At 44.1% G+C, this 13,241-nt stretch overlaps 1 protein-coding gene across 1 annotated transcript in view; it reads right to left on the bottom strand.

Annotated features, from left to right (window-relative positions):
* Positions 1-4,521, bottom strand: part of TNK2 (tyrosine kinase non receptor 2) — a 38,401-nt gene extending 33,880 nt beyond the window's left edge. Inside the window, exon 1 of the mRNA XM_055125183.1 lies at positions 4,364-4,521. The gene's annotated coding sequence lies outside the window, so the exon portion shown is untranslated. The remainder of the gene's footprint in view (positions 1-4,363) is intronic.
* Positions 4,522-13,241: the final 8,720 nt, after the last annotated feature.

The following is a 13,241-nucleotide window of genomic DNA, read 5'->3' as shown; positions in this document are numbered from 1 at the left end:
GAAAGAACTAGAAATGACAGTAATAAAGTGCTCACATGTCCCTACCGCAGACTTAAGACAGGGTCAAATGGCAGATTCTTTGGTTATGCATGTTTTGCCACAGCTGGTCTTTTATGAAGGTTTTCTTTGAGGGGCTGAGGGATCTTGCTAAGGAGTGGCCCTGCTGCTGTTCACAGGGCGAAATGCAATGCCAGGATTAGAACCAGGGTCACAGCCACCACAGTCGCATGCAAGGCAAGTGCACAAAACAGCTCCAGGCAAGGAAAAATAAAAAAAGAAAACAAAGAGAGAGAGAGAGAGAGAGAGAGAGAGAGAGAGAGAGAGAGAGAGAGAGAACATCTCCAGCCAAAACAACTGATCTTTTAATTTAAAAAGCTGATAATGCGGGCTGAAGAGACAGTACAATGGATAGGGTATTTGCATTGCATTCGACCAACCTGGGTTTGATCCCGAGTATCCTATATGATTCCCTGAGCATGGCCAGGAGAAATTCCTAAGTGCAGAGCTAGGAGTAAGCCCTGAGAACTGCCAGTTGTGACCCAACACCAAATCAAAACAAGAAACGACTGATAATGAAAATACCATTTACTGGCGGCGGCAGCAACATCCACATGGCAGGAGCCATCTTCTAAGACTCCTAACCCAGAGGTATACGGTTTTTACACTTGGGGCTCCTAGGGAATCATGGGAAGAGGGTGTAACTGGCACGCCCTCGGCCCAGATAAATTTGGAGCTGCTGAGAGTGAACCAGACCCTCTGCGCCTAAAGACTTTGATCCCAGAGACCTAACACATTTGGGCATCCTGCGCAGCTTCTTACAGCAATGCACTGGGACTGTGAGTTGGGCTATGCAATTTCTGGCAGAATTTTCCCTGGACTTAATGCAGAAATCCAAAACCGCTCGGATGCTGCCGCATCCACACAACTTAACATCTCTTAATTGTCAGCAATGTGAAACGGTTCCTTTTTAACAGGTCTGACTTGAGGGGGAAACTCCAAATAATAACAGTGAGTTTTTGTTGAAATACTGAAGGTTATTAAAGTAGCAGCCATTTCTCTGGACTGTGAACTAAGCAACAGCCCCATGCTGGCCGAGAAGAGGAAATATCCCTCTTTCCCGGTTGTTTCCCATTTTGAGGGAGAAACGCAGCATGGCATCCACCATACTATGAGGCGCGGGAAGGGGGATGGGGGGGGGAAAAGGAAAAGGAAAAAGGGAAAAAAAGAGTTATGTACTTGGAGCAGTGGGGCTACATATCTCTTCATTTTCAGCAATGGAAAACTAATCATCAAATGCTTCCTTGGTAGTAGGGCTGTCTTTCTTGGGGGGAAACTCCAACAACAATAGTGAGTTTTGTGCTGAAATATGGAACGTAATCAAGGTAAAGAGAAAATGAAGTGAAATTCATCAGTTATACAGTTGGGGGTGGGGGGTCGGGGAAGGGGGTATATTGGGGATTTTGGTGGTGGAATATGGGCACTGGTGAAGGGATGGGTGTTTGAATATTGTATAACTGAGACATAAGCCTGAGAACTTTGTAACTTTCCACATGGTGATTCAATAAAAATTAAAAAAAAAAAGAAAATACCATTTACAGCAGCATCAAACAGATGATAGCCACTTGTATAATTTCATATATATATAATGCCATTTAAATAGCACCAAACATATAATATATAATACCATCAAAAATAATTTCACATGAAATATCTGCTCACTAAAATCTACAAAATACTGCTATAATATTTTTAAAAATCTAAATACTTGAATTGTTTTTATATGCATCAGATGTTCAATACTAATAAATGTCAATTCTCCCCAAATTGATTAATAGAATCAATACAATACTAACAATAATGTTTTTATGGTAGAAATTGATAAGCTGATTCTAAAATGCACATGGAGATACAAATAGTTTTATAGTTAAAGGAATTGTGAAAAAAAAATAAAGTTCAAGATCTTACCTCACTTTGAGATATGCTATAAATCTACAGTAATAAAAAAAATAGTGTGCTACTGGGATAAAGACAGAAATATTCAATGAAACATGAGTCCAGAAGCAGACTCACTCATCACAATAGCTGGGGCAGAGGGGAGAGCACGAAGCTCAGGCCCTGCCTGGCATCCTCAGGACCACAGGCCTCCCACCAACTCTGGATAGAGCCCTCATGGGCCCCAGTATTACAGGGTGTCCCTCCCTTGCCCCCAACATGTCACACACATGGATAACTGAATTCAACAAAGATAAAAGGGCAATTCCATAAGAGCCAAGAGTCTTTTCAACCAATGGTTCTGGAGAAACTGGCTCTCCACATTCAAAAAAACTGAATCTCAGGCTGGCAGCAGAGCACTTGTTCCTCTGTGTAAGGCACTGGAGTCAATCCCCAGCACCACAGCAGCAGAAAAACAAAAATATAAACAAACAAACAAACAAAACCCTTCAATTCATACCTTGTACCATAGAAAAGAAATTAATCCTAAATGAACTGGAAACATAATATAAAACTCAAACTATGATGAAGTTCTGAAGAAAACATGAATTAGGTTAAAGACTTAGTAACCAAGACACCAAAAACACAATCCATAAAAAGAAAAAAATGGATAAACTGATGTTCACTAGTCACAGTTTAAGAGAATTAAAAGGCAAGCCGGAGACTGGCACATTTGCAAATCACATATCTGGTTAAAAGGTTTTGATCTGGAATAAAGAGCTCGCAAAACTCAATATGAAAAAACTATCACACACTTTAAAAATGGGAAAACATTCCCAACAGTCACTTCACCAGATGTACAGATGGCAAATAAGCACATAAAAAGATGCTTGGTAACATTAGTCATTAGGAAAATACAAACTGAAACCACAATGAGCTACCACCACAGACCTTTTAGAATGTCTCAAATTAATGAGATAGATTTGACTGAATACTGAACTGGAACATCCATACACTTGGTGGGCACAAAAAATGGTACAACCTTTGGAAACATCTGGCAATTTCTTAAATGTTAAATAATCACCTGCCCTATGATCCAACCTTTCCAGGCCTAAGAATTTACCCAGGAGAATTATCAGCTATTGGCTCATGCAACAACACAGATGAATCTCAAAATAATTGCAGTCGGTGAAAAAAGATGGGAGTAAAAGAAAGAGAACATGCTGTATGATTCTATTGACATACTACTCTAGGTAACACAGAAATCATGGCTCAGGCCTGAAGGGGGAGGGTAAAGGAGAGATGGAACAGAGGCATGGAGAAAAAAAAATTTCAGAGGACTGCAAACATTGTGATGTATTATTTTTAATGTAATTGTAGCCTTGTGGATATAGCACTGTCTTCCGTTGTTCATAGATTTGCTCCAGCGGGCACCAGTAACGTCTCCATTATGAGACTTGTTGTTACTGTTTTTGGCATATCCAATATGCCAAGGTAGCTTGCCAGACTCTGCGTTGGGGCGGGATTCTCCCTATGTTGCCTGGCTCTCCAAGAGGAGGAATTGAACCCAGGTCGGCCGCATGCAAGGCAAACACCCTACCTGCTGTGCTATTGCTCCAGTCCATTGTGGATATATAGAGATTAAAAATCACTGCTTATTTTTTTTTAAATAATGTAGGAGTACTGCTATTTGTTCAATCACTGCTTGTTTTTAACCCATTTGTTTTACTATTTGCATCCGTAAGGCTGTTCTCAAAGAAGCAAAGATGCGGAGGCCTGGAGCTCGGAGCCCAGGAGGGGAGGTCCGGGTCCCCGACGCCTCCTGCCCAGCACACGACCGGGGTTTCAGGGAGGTGGCTGACCAGTGGACCGCGTAGGGCTCGGCCTGGCCCACAGGGCATGTACTGAAACGAAGCCTTCACACCTGAAATGGTCCTTTCATGCAAGGAAAGCCCAGATTTTCCAGCGGGAGTGCTGGCCCAAAAGCCAGGGCGGTGGCGCGGACCCTGGGCTGGCAGTCTCCGCCTCCAGCCCGCCGCGCGCGGACAGGACGCGTGAGGGGCGGCGCCGAGCGTCCTCCCCGCACAAGTGCCCAGGCGACTCTGTCCACTCCCAGCGGCCCAGAGCAGCTGCCGACCGCCAGGATGCAAGCGCAGGGCGGCCGATTACGGGCAGCGGGGATCGGCGCGCCCACCTAGCAGGGCGGGGTCCGCGACACCCGGCCCCGGCTCGGTAGCACGAGCGCTGACAGCGCCAGTGGCCCGTGAGGACGGGACTCTGCCGTCCACCGCGCGCCTCGGCCCAGCCCGGTCCGGTCCGACACGGAGCAGGAAGGCGCGGCGGGCGCGGCCCGAGACCCCCAGGCGACCCTGCCCGCGGGCCGCTCAGGGGGCTGCGTGTTGGGGAGGCTCCGCGCCCCGCCTGTCCTTACCTGCCCGCGGTCACCAGCGGCGGCGGCGCCGGCGCCTCCGGACGCCGCGGCCCTCGGTCGGGCGCTCTCCCTCCCGGGACACCTTCCCGTCCGGGGAGGTCTCCTGGACGGCCCACACCGCCTGCCCCTCCTGCACCCCCGGCAGCCAGTTCGCTTCCTGCACCCCCGCCGGCCCCCGCGGCCCCGCGGGCCGGGCGCTGGCCAGCAGCGGGCGCCGGTCAGCGCGCGCCGCGGCCCCCGGGCCCGCCGCCCGCGGCTCCCCGCGCTCCTGCTCGGCCGCGTGCGCCTCCCCACGCTCCTGCACGGCCGCGCTGCCGCCGCCCTGCTCCTGCACGGCCGCGCTGCCGCCGCCCAGCTCCTGCACGGCCGGCCGCACGCCCCCCTGCTCCTCCAGGCCGCCCACCGGCCGCGCGCTCCCGCCCCTCCAGATGGTGCTGCCGGGCCGCGGAGGGGACTGCGGGGCCCGCGCCCGGCCCTGCCGCCGGGCCGCCCGCAGCGCCGCTTCCGGGAGCCCGCTGCGCCTGCGCCGCCCGCGGGGCGGGGTGCCGGGGCCGGCCCCGCCCTCTTAAAGAGCCCGCTCCCCTTACTCTGCCCCCTCTTTGAGGCCCTCCCCTTGTCCCCATCGACACCTCTCCTCCGACATCCCTATCCCGGGCCTTACCTGCACCTTTCTGGGGTGCTAGCGAGGTGAGGCAGGTTTGCAACTAAAATATTGTAATCATCTGAGCCTAATGGAGGAGCACCGGATTAGGAGCCTTAACATTTTCTGAGTCTGTAATATCCCAAATCATGGTATGGTTTCCCTATGATTACAATTCCAGCACCACAAACTCCCAATATATCTGCCTCTGTGAGTTTCAAAGGAAAGTGCGGCACACACAGTGGCCGAGAACCGTTCCCCTAGCCGGCCCATGGTGAAGGACTACGGGCAAAGGACCGGGGAACAGAGAAATACGGCCCCAGGCTGGCCAGTAGTCAGTTTATTTCTCTCCTCAGCATAATCTGATTTCTCCCTTACAGCATAATAGTAATCATTTTGGTCATAGTCCCAGTCATCATAGTTCTCTGATCCTTGTTCTCATCCTCCTTGTCTTCCTTATCATATTCCTACTCTTAGACCTCAAAGCCCTCTACCCCTCTTACTCTTACAGCATAGTTATATAGAAATCAAGGAGGGTGGGGTACACATAGGTGGGGTGAACATTGTCATAACAACAGAGGTAAAACCACTCCTTAAGGGGAAGTTCTAGGAGGTTAACTCAGAGACAAAATCTTATCTGGGAGTTCAGCACTCTAGAATACTAGGAGATCCGCTCAAGGGTGGGATTCCATCCAGGGTGTATTGCTTTCTCCTTTCCTCAGCTAGTAATCCATTTAAACAATCAGTAAATTCACTTCTCATAATATTTCTAGTCATTTTGTATGAACATATAAGAGATATATTAAGCTTAAAGGGTGGCTCTTCCTGGGGACATCTTGCTATATATCCCAGAAATCAAGGGATCCCACAATCCTCAGGCCAGGTTAGTCTTTCCTAAGCCCAGCAGGGTCATTATTCAGTTACTTCTTTTTGGGTCATGACAGGATTTGTCCCATGACCGTGCTCTTAACATATTACATTTACGGTGCTTAGCTGTCCCCTTTCGATGCCAGGGTAGCTTACACCTTGCCCTGGGTCCATCCAGTGCCTTTATTGGGACCCTCCTTTTGGGGGGGGGGTGTTAGGAAGTAAGGACAACTGAGGCCTAAGTCAAGTAAATCTGATGGATGCCGAGGAGTAAATATTATTTGGAATCAATTAACTCCCATGTTACAAAGCTTAGCATGAACTGTCTTCCTGTGTCTATACAAAAAGGACATTGCTAAACCATGCAAGTGCGGTGGCCGCCATATTAAGACGACCACAGATGGGATTTACGACAAAAACTGCAGCAAAAGGACACGAGGGTGCTCTTGGGAAGGTGGGAGGCACCGGCCCCTCCCACTGCCGAGATGTGATCCTGGGGGCCGCATGCATGTGCGGCCTCTCCGCAGCTGCACAAGCGTGAATCCAGACCCAGCAAAACCTCTTTCGGCGTGGGCAACTCCTCGCAGAATGTCTCCAGCCTGAGAACTAAGCCTCGGCCCCGTGCCCGCCCAGGAGGGGAAAGGTATTTCTCTCTCTCGCCTCTTTCTCTCCGGGGATGAAGGGCGCGGTGGCCGCCATATTAAGACGACCACAGATTGGGTTTTCAAGCCTACAATTATCTAATATCTGGAAGAAATCTCCCTGGACTTCTTGTTAAAGTACAGAAATTCAAAACCTTATTTGTCTTCACAGTAGGTCTGAATCTAGTGGGGTACTCCTAACAACAATAGTGAGGTTTGGGTTGAAATATTGAATGTAACCAAAGTAAACAGAATGTAAAATGAAACTTATCAGTTACAAGGTAGGGGGTGGGGGGGCGGGATGGGAGGTGTACTGTGTGGTTTTTTTTTTTTTTTTTTGGTGGTGGTATATGGGCACTGGTGAAGGGATGGTTGTTTCAGCATTGTATAACTGAGACCTAAGCCCGAAAGCATTGTAATCTTCCACACGGTGATTTAATAAAATAAAAGAAAAGAAAAAAATAAATAAACCATGCAAGTGATATAGAGGAAAAAGAAAGGCAATATAGGATTATTAGTGTTTGATTGAATTGGTGAGCTTCAAGGGCACTGTTGTGGGAGTAACTCAATAAACCTAAGCTCCCTGCAGAAGGAGTAAGGACAACCCAATGTTATTCAACACCCCCCCACCACCACCACCATCCAGGGTTCCCAGCGCCCCTTTCTTTTCTTTTCTTTCCTTTTTTTTTTTTTTTTTTTTTTTGCTTTTTGGGTCACACCCGGCGATGCACAGGGGTTATTCCTGGCTCATGCACTCAGGAATTACCCCTGGCGGTGCTCAGGGGACCATATGGGATGCTGGGATTCGAACCCGGGTCGGCCGCGTGCAAGGCAAACGCCCTACCCGCTGTGCTATCACTCCAGCCCCATCTTTTCTTTCCTTTTTTAATTGTATCACTGTGAGATAGACTCTTACAAAGCTGTTCATGATTTGGTTTCTGTCATACAGTATTCCAACACCTATCCCTCCACCAGTGTATATTCCCCAGCAGTGTCCCCAGGTTCCCTCCCACCCCCCCCACGCACTTCCTGCCTCTATGGCAGGTGCATTTCTTCTCCCTCTCTCTCTCTCTCTCTCTCTCTCTCTTCCCCCCCCCTCCTTTTGGGCATTGTGATTTGCAATATTGATACTGAAAGGTTATTAAAAATATCCCTTTAACCACTTTTACCTCTCAGATCTTGTCCAGTGTGATCATTCCCAGCTATTATTGTCATACTGGTCTCTCCTCTATCTAACCTACCTTCAGCCCTACAAACACTTGTGGTTAGTTCCAACAACTGACCAGTCCTCCTAACCTGTTTTCCCTGGCCATAGATATCAGTCTTCTACTATGTATATTTTATATTCCACAAATGAATGCAGTCATTCTATATCTGTCCCTCTCCTTCTGCCCAGTGTTCCTTTCAACCTCACCCCAAACTCAGTTTTGTGGATCAGTCCACTTATTGTGTTGCCTTTGGCCTTAGTTGCTATCTTTCTCTGTATCTTTCAGTCCCACATATAAGAGAGTTCATTCTGTATTTATTCTTCTGACTTAACTCAGCATGATGTCCTGTAGTTCCATTCATGTTGTGGCTTATTGCATGGTTTTGTTCTTTCTTAGAGCTCTTTAGTATTCAATTCCAACTCTTTGGGCCCCTCATTCATAGTTAGGCAATGGGATTGTTTCCATATCACGGCCGCTGTGATAAATATATGTGTGTATGTTTCCTGCAAAATTAATGTTTCTGTGCTTTGTGGATAGATGCCATACAGCTTGAGTTTCTATTGTTGTGCAGAAGCTTTTTAATTGTTTGTAGTCCCATTTATTTTGGTGTTGTTGTTGTTGCATCCATGGTCATCTTATTGAATCAATGTCTCTGCAATTAAGTTCCTAGAGAATTCTGCTGATGTTTTTCTTCAATATATTTTATAGATTCTGTCCTACTCTTATGGTTCCACACAAATTTTAGAGGTCTTTTTTGTTCGTTTGTTTTTGGACCACACAAGGCAGTGCTCAGTCAGGGAATACTCCTGGTGGAACATGGGGGCCCATATATGGTGCCAATGATTGAACCTGACTTGGCCATGTGCATGGGAATCCCTCTACTTGCTGTACTGTTGTACTAGCTTCTAATTTCAAGGTCTTTAATGCACTTTGAGTTTACTTTTGTGAGTGGTGTGAGGTACAATTTTATTGCATATTTTAAAACATATGACTATTCAGTTTTCCCAGCACTACTTGTTGAAGAGATTTTCTTTGCTTCACTTCATATACTTAGCTCCTTTGTCATAGATTAACTGCTTATAAATCTGGGGGATTAACTCAGAATTCTCAGTTCTGTTCCATTGGTCTGCTATCATCATTCTAGTACCATGCCGTTTTTATTATAATAACTCTGTAGTATAGTTGAAGGTTGGGAAATGCAATGCTTCTTCTCATTTCTTTTACTTCTTAAGATTGCTTTGAATATTTGGGGTGTTTTATGGTCCCGTGCAAATTTTAGTAGAGTTTGTTCCAAATCCTTGAAAAACTACATTGGAACTTTAATTGGTATTGCAATGAATATGGATAATATTTGGGTAGGTAGTTATGTTGATAATATTGATTCTTCCAATCTATGAACAAGGAATGTCTTTCCATTTCCTGCTGTCCTCTTTATTTCTCTTCGCATTGGTTTATACTTTTCATTGTATAAGTCTTTCACCCTCTTTGAAAGTTGATTCCTAGGTATTTAATGTTTTGGGCACTATTTTGAAAGGGATAGCCTTTTTAAATTTTCTTTTTCTTATAATTTATTAGTTGTGTACAGGAATGCTACGTATTTTTGTGTATTAATTTTGTAACCTGCTACCTTACTGTATTGGGTTCATTATTTCTTTCCCTTTTTTTTTTGTTTATTATTTCTTAGAGGTTTCTGGGTTTTCAAGGTACGTATAGTACCTTGTATACTATACTATTCACTCTGCAAATAGTGATAGTTAGACTTCTTCATTTCCAATTTGCATCTCTTGGATACCTTTTCCTTTTCTAATTTCTGTGGTGAGGACTACTTGAATAAAAGTTATGGGAATGGACATTTTGTCTTGTGCCTGATCTCAGGGGAAAGGCTTTCAGCTTTTCATCATTGAGTATGATGTTTGCTGTTGGTTTGTTGTAGACAGCCATTACTTGTCTTGAGGTATGTTCCTTCTATTTTTGGAGATTTTTTACCGTGAATGGGTATTAGCGCTTGTAAAAAGTCTTCTCTGCATCAATTGATATCACCGTATGATTTTTATATTTCTTTTTGTTGATATGGTGTACTACATTGATTAAAGCATCCTTGCATATATTAAAGTATCCTTGCATCCCTGGCATTAACCCCACTAGTCATGATGCATAATCCTTTTGATACATTGCTGGACTTGGTTCACTAGGATTTTCTTGACGATCTTTGCATTAATGTTCATCAAGGAAATTGGTCTATAATTTTCTTTTTAATTAGAATCTCTTTATTTAAGTATCAGTATGTTACTTGTTGGCTTCATAGACACTCTTAGGGAGGATTCCTGTTTCCTCAATATTTTGGTACAACTTAAGGAGTATGGTCACTAAGTCTTCTTTGAAGTTTTGGTGAAACTAACTAGTGAATCCATCTGGATATGGGTTTTTATTCTTGGGAAGAATTTTTATACTATTTCAATTTCTTTACTTGACATAAGTCTATTCAGGTTTCCTCTTGATCCGATATTAATAGTTTGTATGGCTCTATGATTTTTCTCTTTTATTTTAGGCACTCAAGCTTGGTGACATAAAGATATTTGTAATAACCTGTATGATTTTTAGTATTTCTGAGATCTCTATTGTGATTTCTCCCCTGTCATCTGGGATTCTATCTATTTGGGTTTTATTTCTCTTTTCTTATTGGGTTTCCTGGTTTCATTGACTTCAGTATATATATATATATATATATATATATATGTATATATATATATATATGTATGTATGTGGGCTGGAGCGATAGCACAGTGGTAGGGTGTTCACCTTTCATGCAGCTGACCCATGTTCAATTCCTCTGCCCCTCTCGGAGAGCCTGGCAAGCTATCAAAAGTATCATGCCTGCACAGCAGAGCCTGGCAAGCTCTGTGGTATATTGGATATGCCAAAAATAGTAACAATAAGTCTCACAATGAGAGACGTTATTGGTACCCGCTCAAACAAATCGATGAGCAATGGGATGACAGTGACAGTGATATATGTATGTATATATTTGTTTGTGTTTTGGGGCCACACAGCTACACCCCTGACTCTGCATTCATGAGTCACTTCTGGCGATGCTCAGGGGACCATATGGGATACCAGAGATCAAATCTGGATTGGTTGTGTGCAAGTCAAATGTACTCACTGTGCTATCACTCCAGCCCCTGTAATTTTTTATTGTTTTTGTTTTTCGTATCATGATTTTCGCTATAATTTTTTATTAGCGTCTGTCTTCCACTTGCTTTGGAATTCACTGTTTTTTCCAGTTTCTTGTTGATTTCAGTCTTTTTTTTTCGTGGTATGTGCTTGAATAACTATAAACTTTCCTTTTAGTATTACTTTTGTTTTGTCCATTAGGTTCTGGTAGTTGGTGTCTTCATTCTCATTTGTTCTGAGGAATCTTTTGGCTTCTTATTTGATTTCCTCTTTGATTCAATTGTTATTTAGCATTATGCCACTTCCTTTTAATCATTTATGTTTACTTTTTTGGCTTTGCTGTCTGGGAAGAAAATAAATTCTTTCTATTTTTGTGATCTTGTAAATGTTGGAATTGTGTCCTAGCATGTCATCTATCCTGAAGACTGGACCATGTACTAAGGAGAAAAGTGTGTATTCAGTTTATTTTGGGAGGTGGAGGGTCCTGAATATGTTTATTAGATGCACTTCATCAAGTTATCCTTTTAAGACTCTTGCTTTTTCATTGATGTTTTGCCTGGTTGATCTGTACAAAGTGAGAGTAAGTATTACAGTCCCCAACTGTGCTGCCATTTATGTATTTCCTCAGGTCTCTTAAACTTTGAAAACTTTTCTGCCCCTTCATTTGGTGCACATAAGTTGATGAGAGTGAAGCCCTTGTCACTAAAGAACTGTTAATCAGTATGTATTGTCCTACCCTATCTTTTATCAACTTCTTTAGTTTTCATGTTATTTGCTCTGAAAACCAATACGACTGTCCCTGCTTTTTCTGTCTGCCATTACCTTATATAATTGTCATTCAACGATTGACTCTGAGTCTGACAGGAGCCTTTCTGTCTTTGGATTTTGCCCTTTTAATTACAAAGTGTCTTGGTGCAGTCTTGTTTGGGTTTATTCTGGTTGGTTCTTTTTGGACTTCTTGTATCTGTGCTCTCCCATATCTCTCTCTCTCTCTCTCTCTCTCTCTCTCTCTCTCTCTCTCTCTCTCTCTTTATACTGAGGAAATGCCCCAGAATTACATCTTTGTCTAGTCCTTCTTCTTTCCTCTTTTGAGATTCTCCTCTAGTTCTATAATTGTCCTCTTGGCATTATTAATAATTTCACATATAATCTCTTCATCTCTGTCCTTTTAAATTTTCTTTTCTTCTTCTTCTTCTTCTTCTTCTTCTTCTTCTTCTTCTTCTTCTTCTTCTTCTTCTTCTTCTTCTTCTTCTTCTTCTTCTTCTTCTTCTTCTTCTTCTTCTTCTTCTTCTTCTTCTTCTTCTTCTTTCTCCTCCTCCTCCTCCTCCTTCTTCTTCTTCTTCATCTTCTTCTTTTTTCTTCCTCCTCCTTCTCCTCTTCCTCCTCCTTCTCTTTCTTCTTCCCTCCTATTCCTTCCCCGCCCTCCTCTTCCTCCTCCTCCTCCTTCTTGCTCTATTTGTCTACTGTATCTTCAATTGTACTTATTTGCTTTTCAGCTTTCTCCATACTACTTTGAAGACTTATAATTGCATTCTTAAGTTCATTAACTTTTTGTTTGTTCATTTTTGTGCCATGCTCAGCAGTGCTTAGGGATTTTTCCTGGCTCTGCATTCAGGAATCACTTCTGGCAGTGCTTGGGTATCATATGGGATGCCAGGAATCAAACCCAAGTTGGCTGTGTTTAAGGCCAAGTGCTCCCTACCTACCTACTGTACTATCTCTCTGACCTCAATTTCCATTATTTCATTTTATTTTTTAATTAAAATTTTTTTTTCTTTTTTGGGTCATACCTGGTGATTCACAGGGGTTACTCCTGGCTCGACACTCAGGAATTACTCCTGGCAATGCTCAGGGGACCATATGGGATGCTGGGAATTTAATCCGGGTCGGCCACGTGCAAGGCAAACGCCCTACCCGCTGTGCTATTGCTCCAGCCCCCAAGTTCCATTACTTTTATTTGGATTCGGTTTTTTTTTCCCATCAAATCTTCTTCAGCTTTATTTATTCTTTGCTCAAAAGTCATCTTCAGGGGCTGGAGAGATAGCACAGCGGGTAGGGCGTTTGCCTTGCACGCGGCCCGACCCAGGTTCGATTCCCAGCATCCCATATGGTCCCCTGAGCACCACCAGGGGTAATTCCTGAGTGCAGAGCCAGGAGTAACCCCTGTGCATCGCCAGGTGTGACACAAAAAAGCAAAAAAAAAAAAGTCATCTTCAGATAGTTGAGCATTGATAAGACTGCTTTCCTAATTAGGCAGATTCTGAAGGTCTGATGTCACTGGGATCCCCGGAGTTGGTTGTCTTCTGATGGTCATATCTGTGTTACTCCTCTTTCCCTTTGACTTAGATGCT

The sequence above is a fragment of the Sorex araneus genome, chromosome 2, assembly GCF_027595985.1.
Source record: "Sorex araneus isolate mSorAra2 chromosome 2, mSorAra2.pri, whole genome shotgun sequence".
NCBI classification, from domain to species: Eukaryota; Metazoa; Chordata; class Mammalia; order Eulipotyphla; family Soricidae; genus Sorex; species Sorex araneus.
Note: the sequence above shows the minus strand (reverse complement) of the source record. Positions and strands in the feature narration are given on the sequence as shown.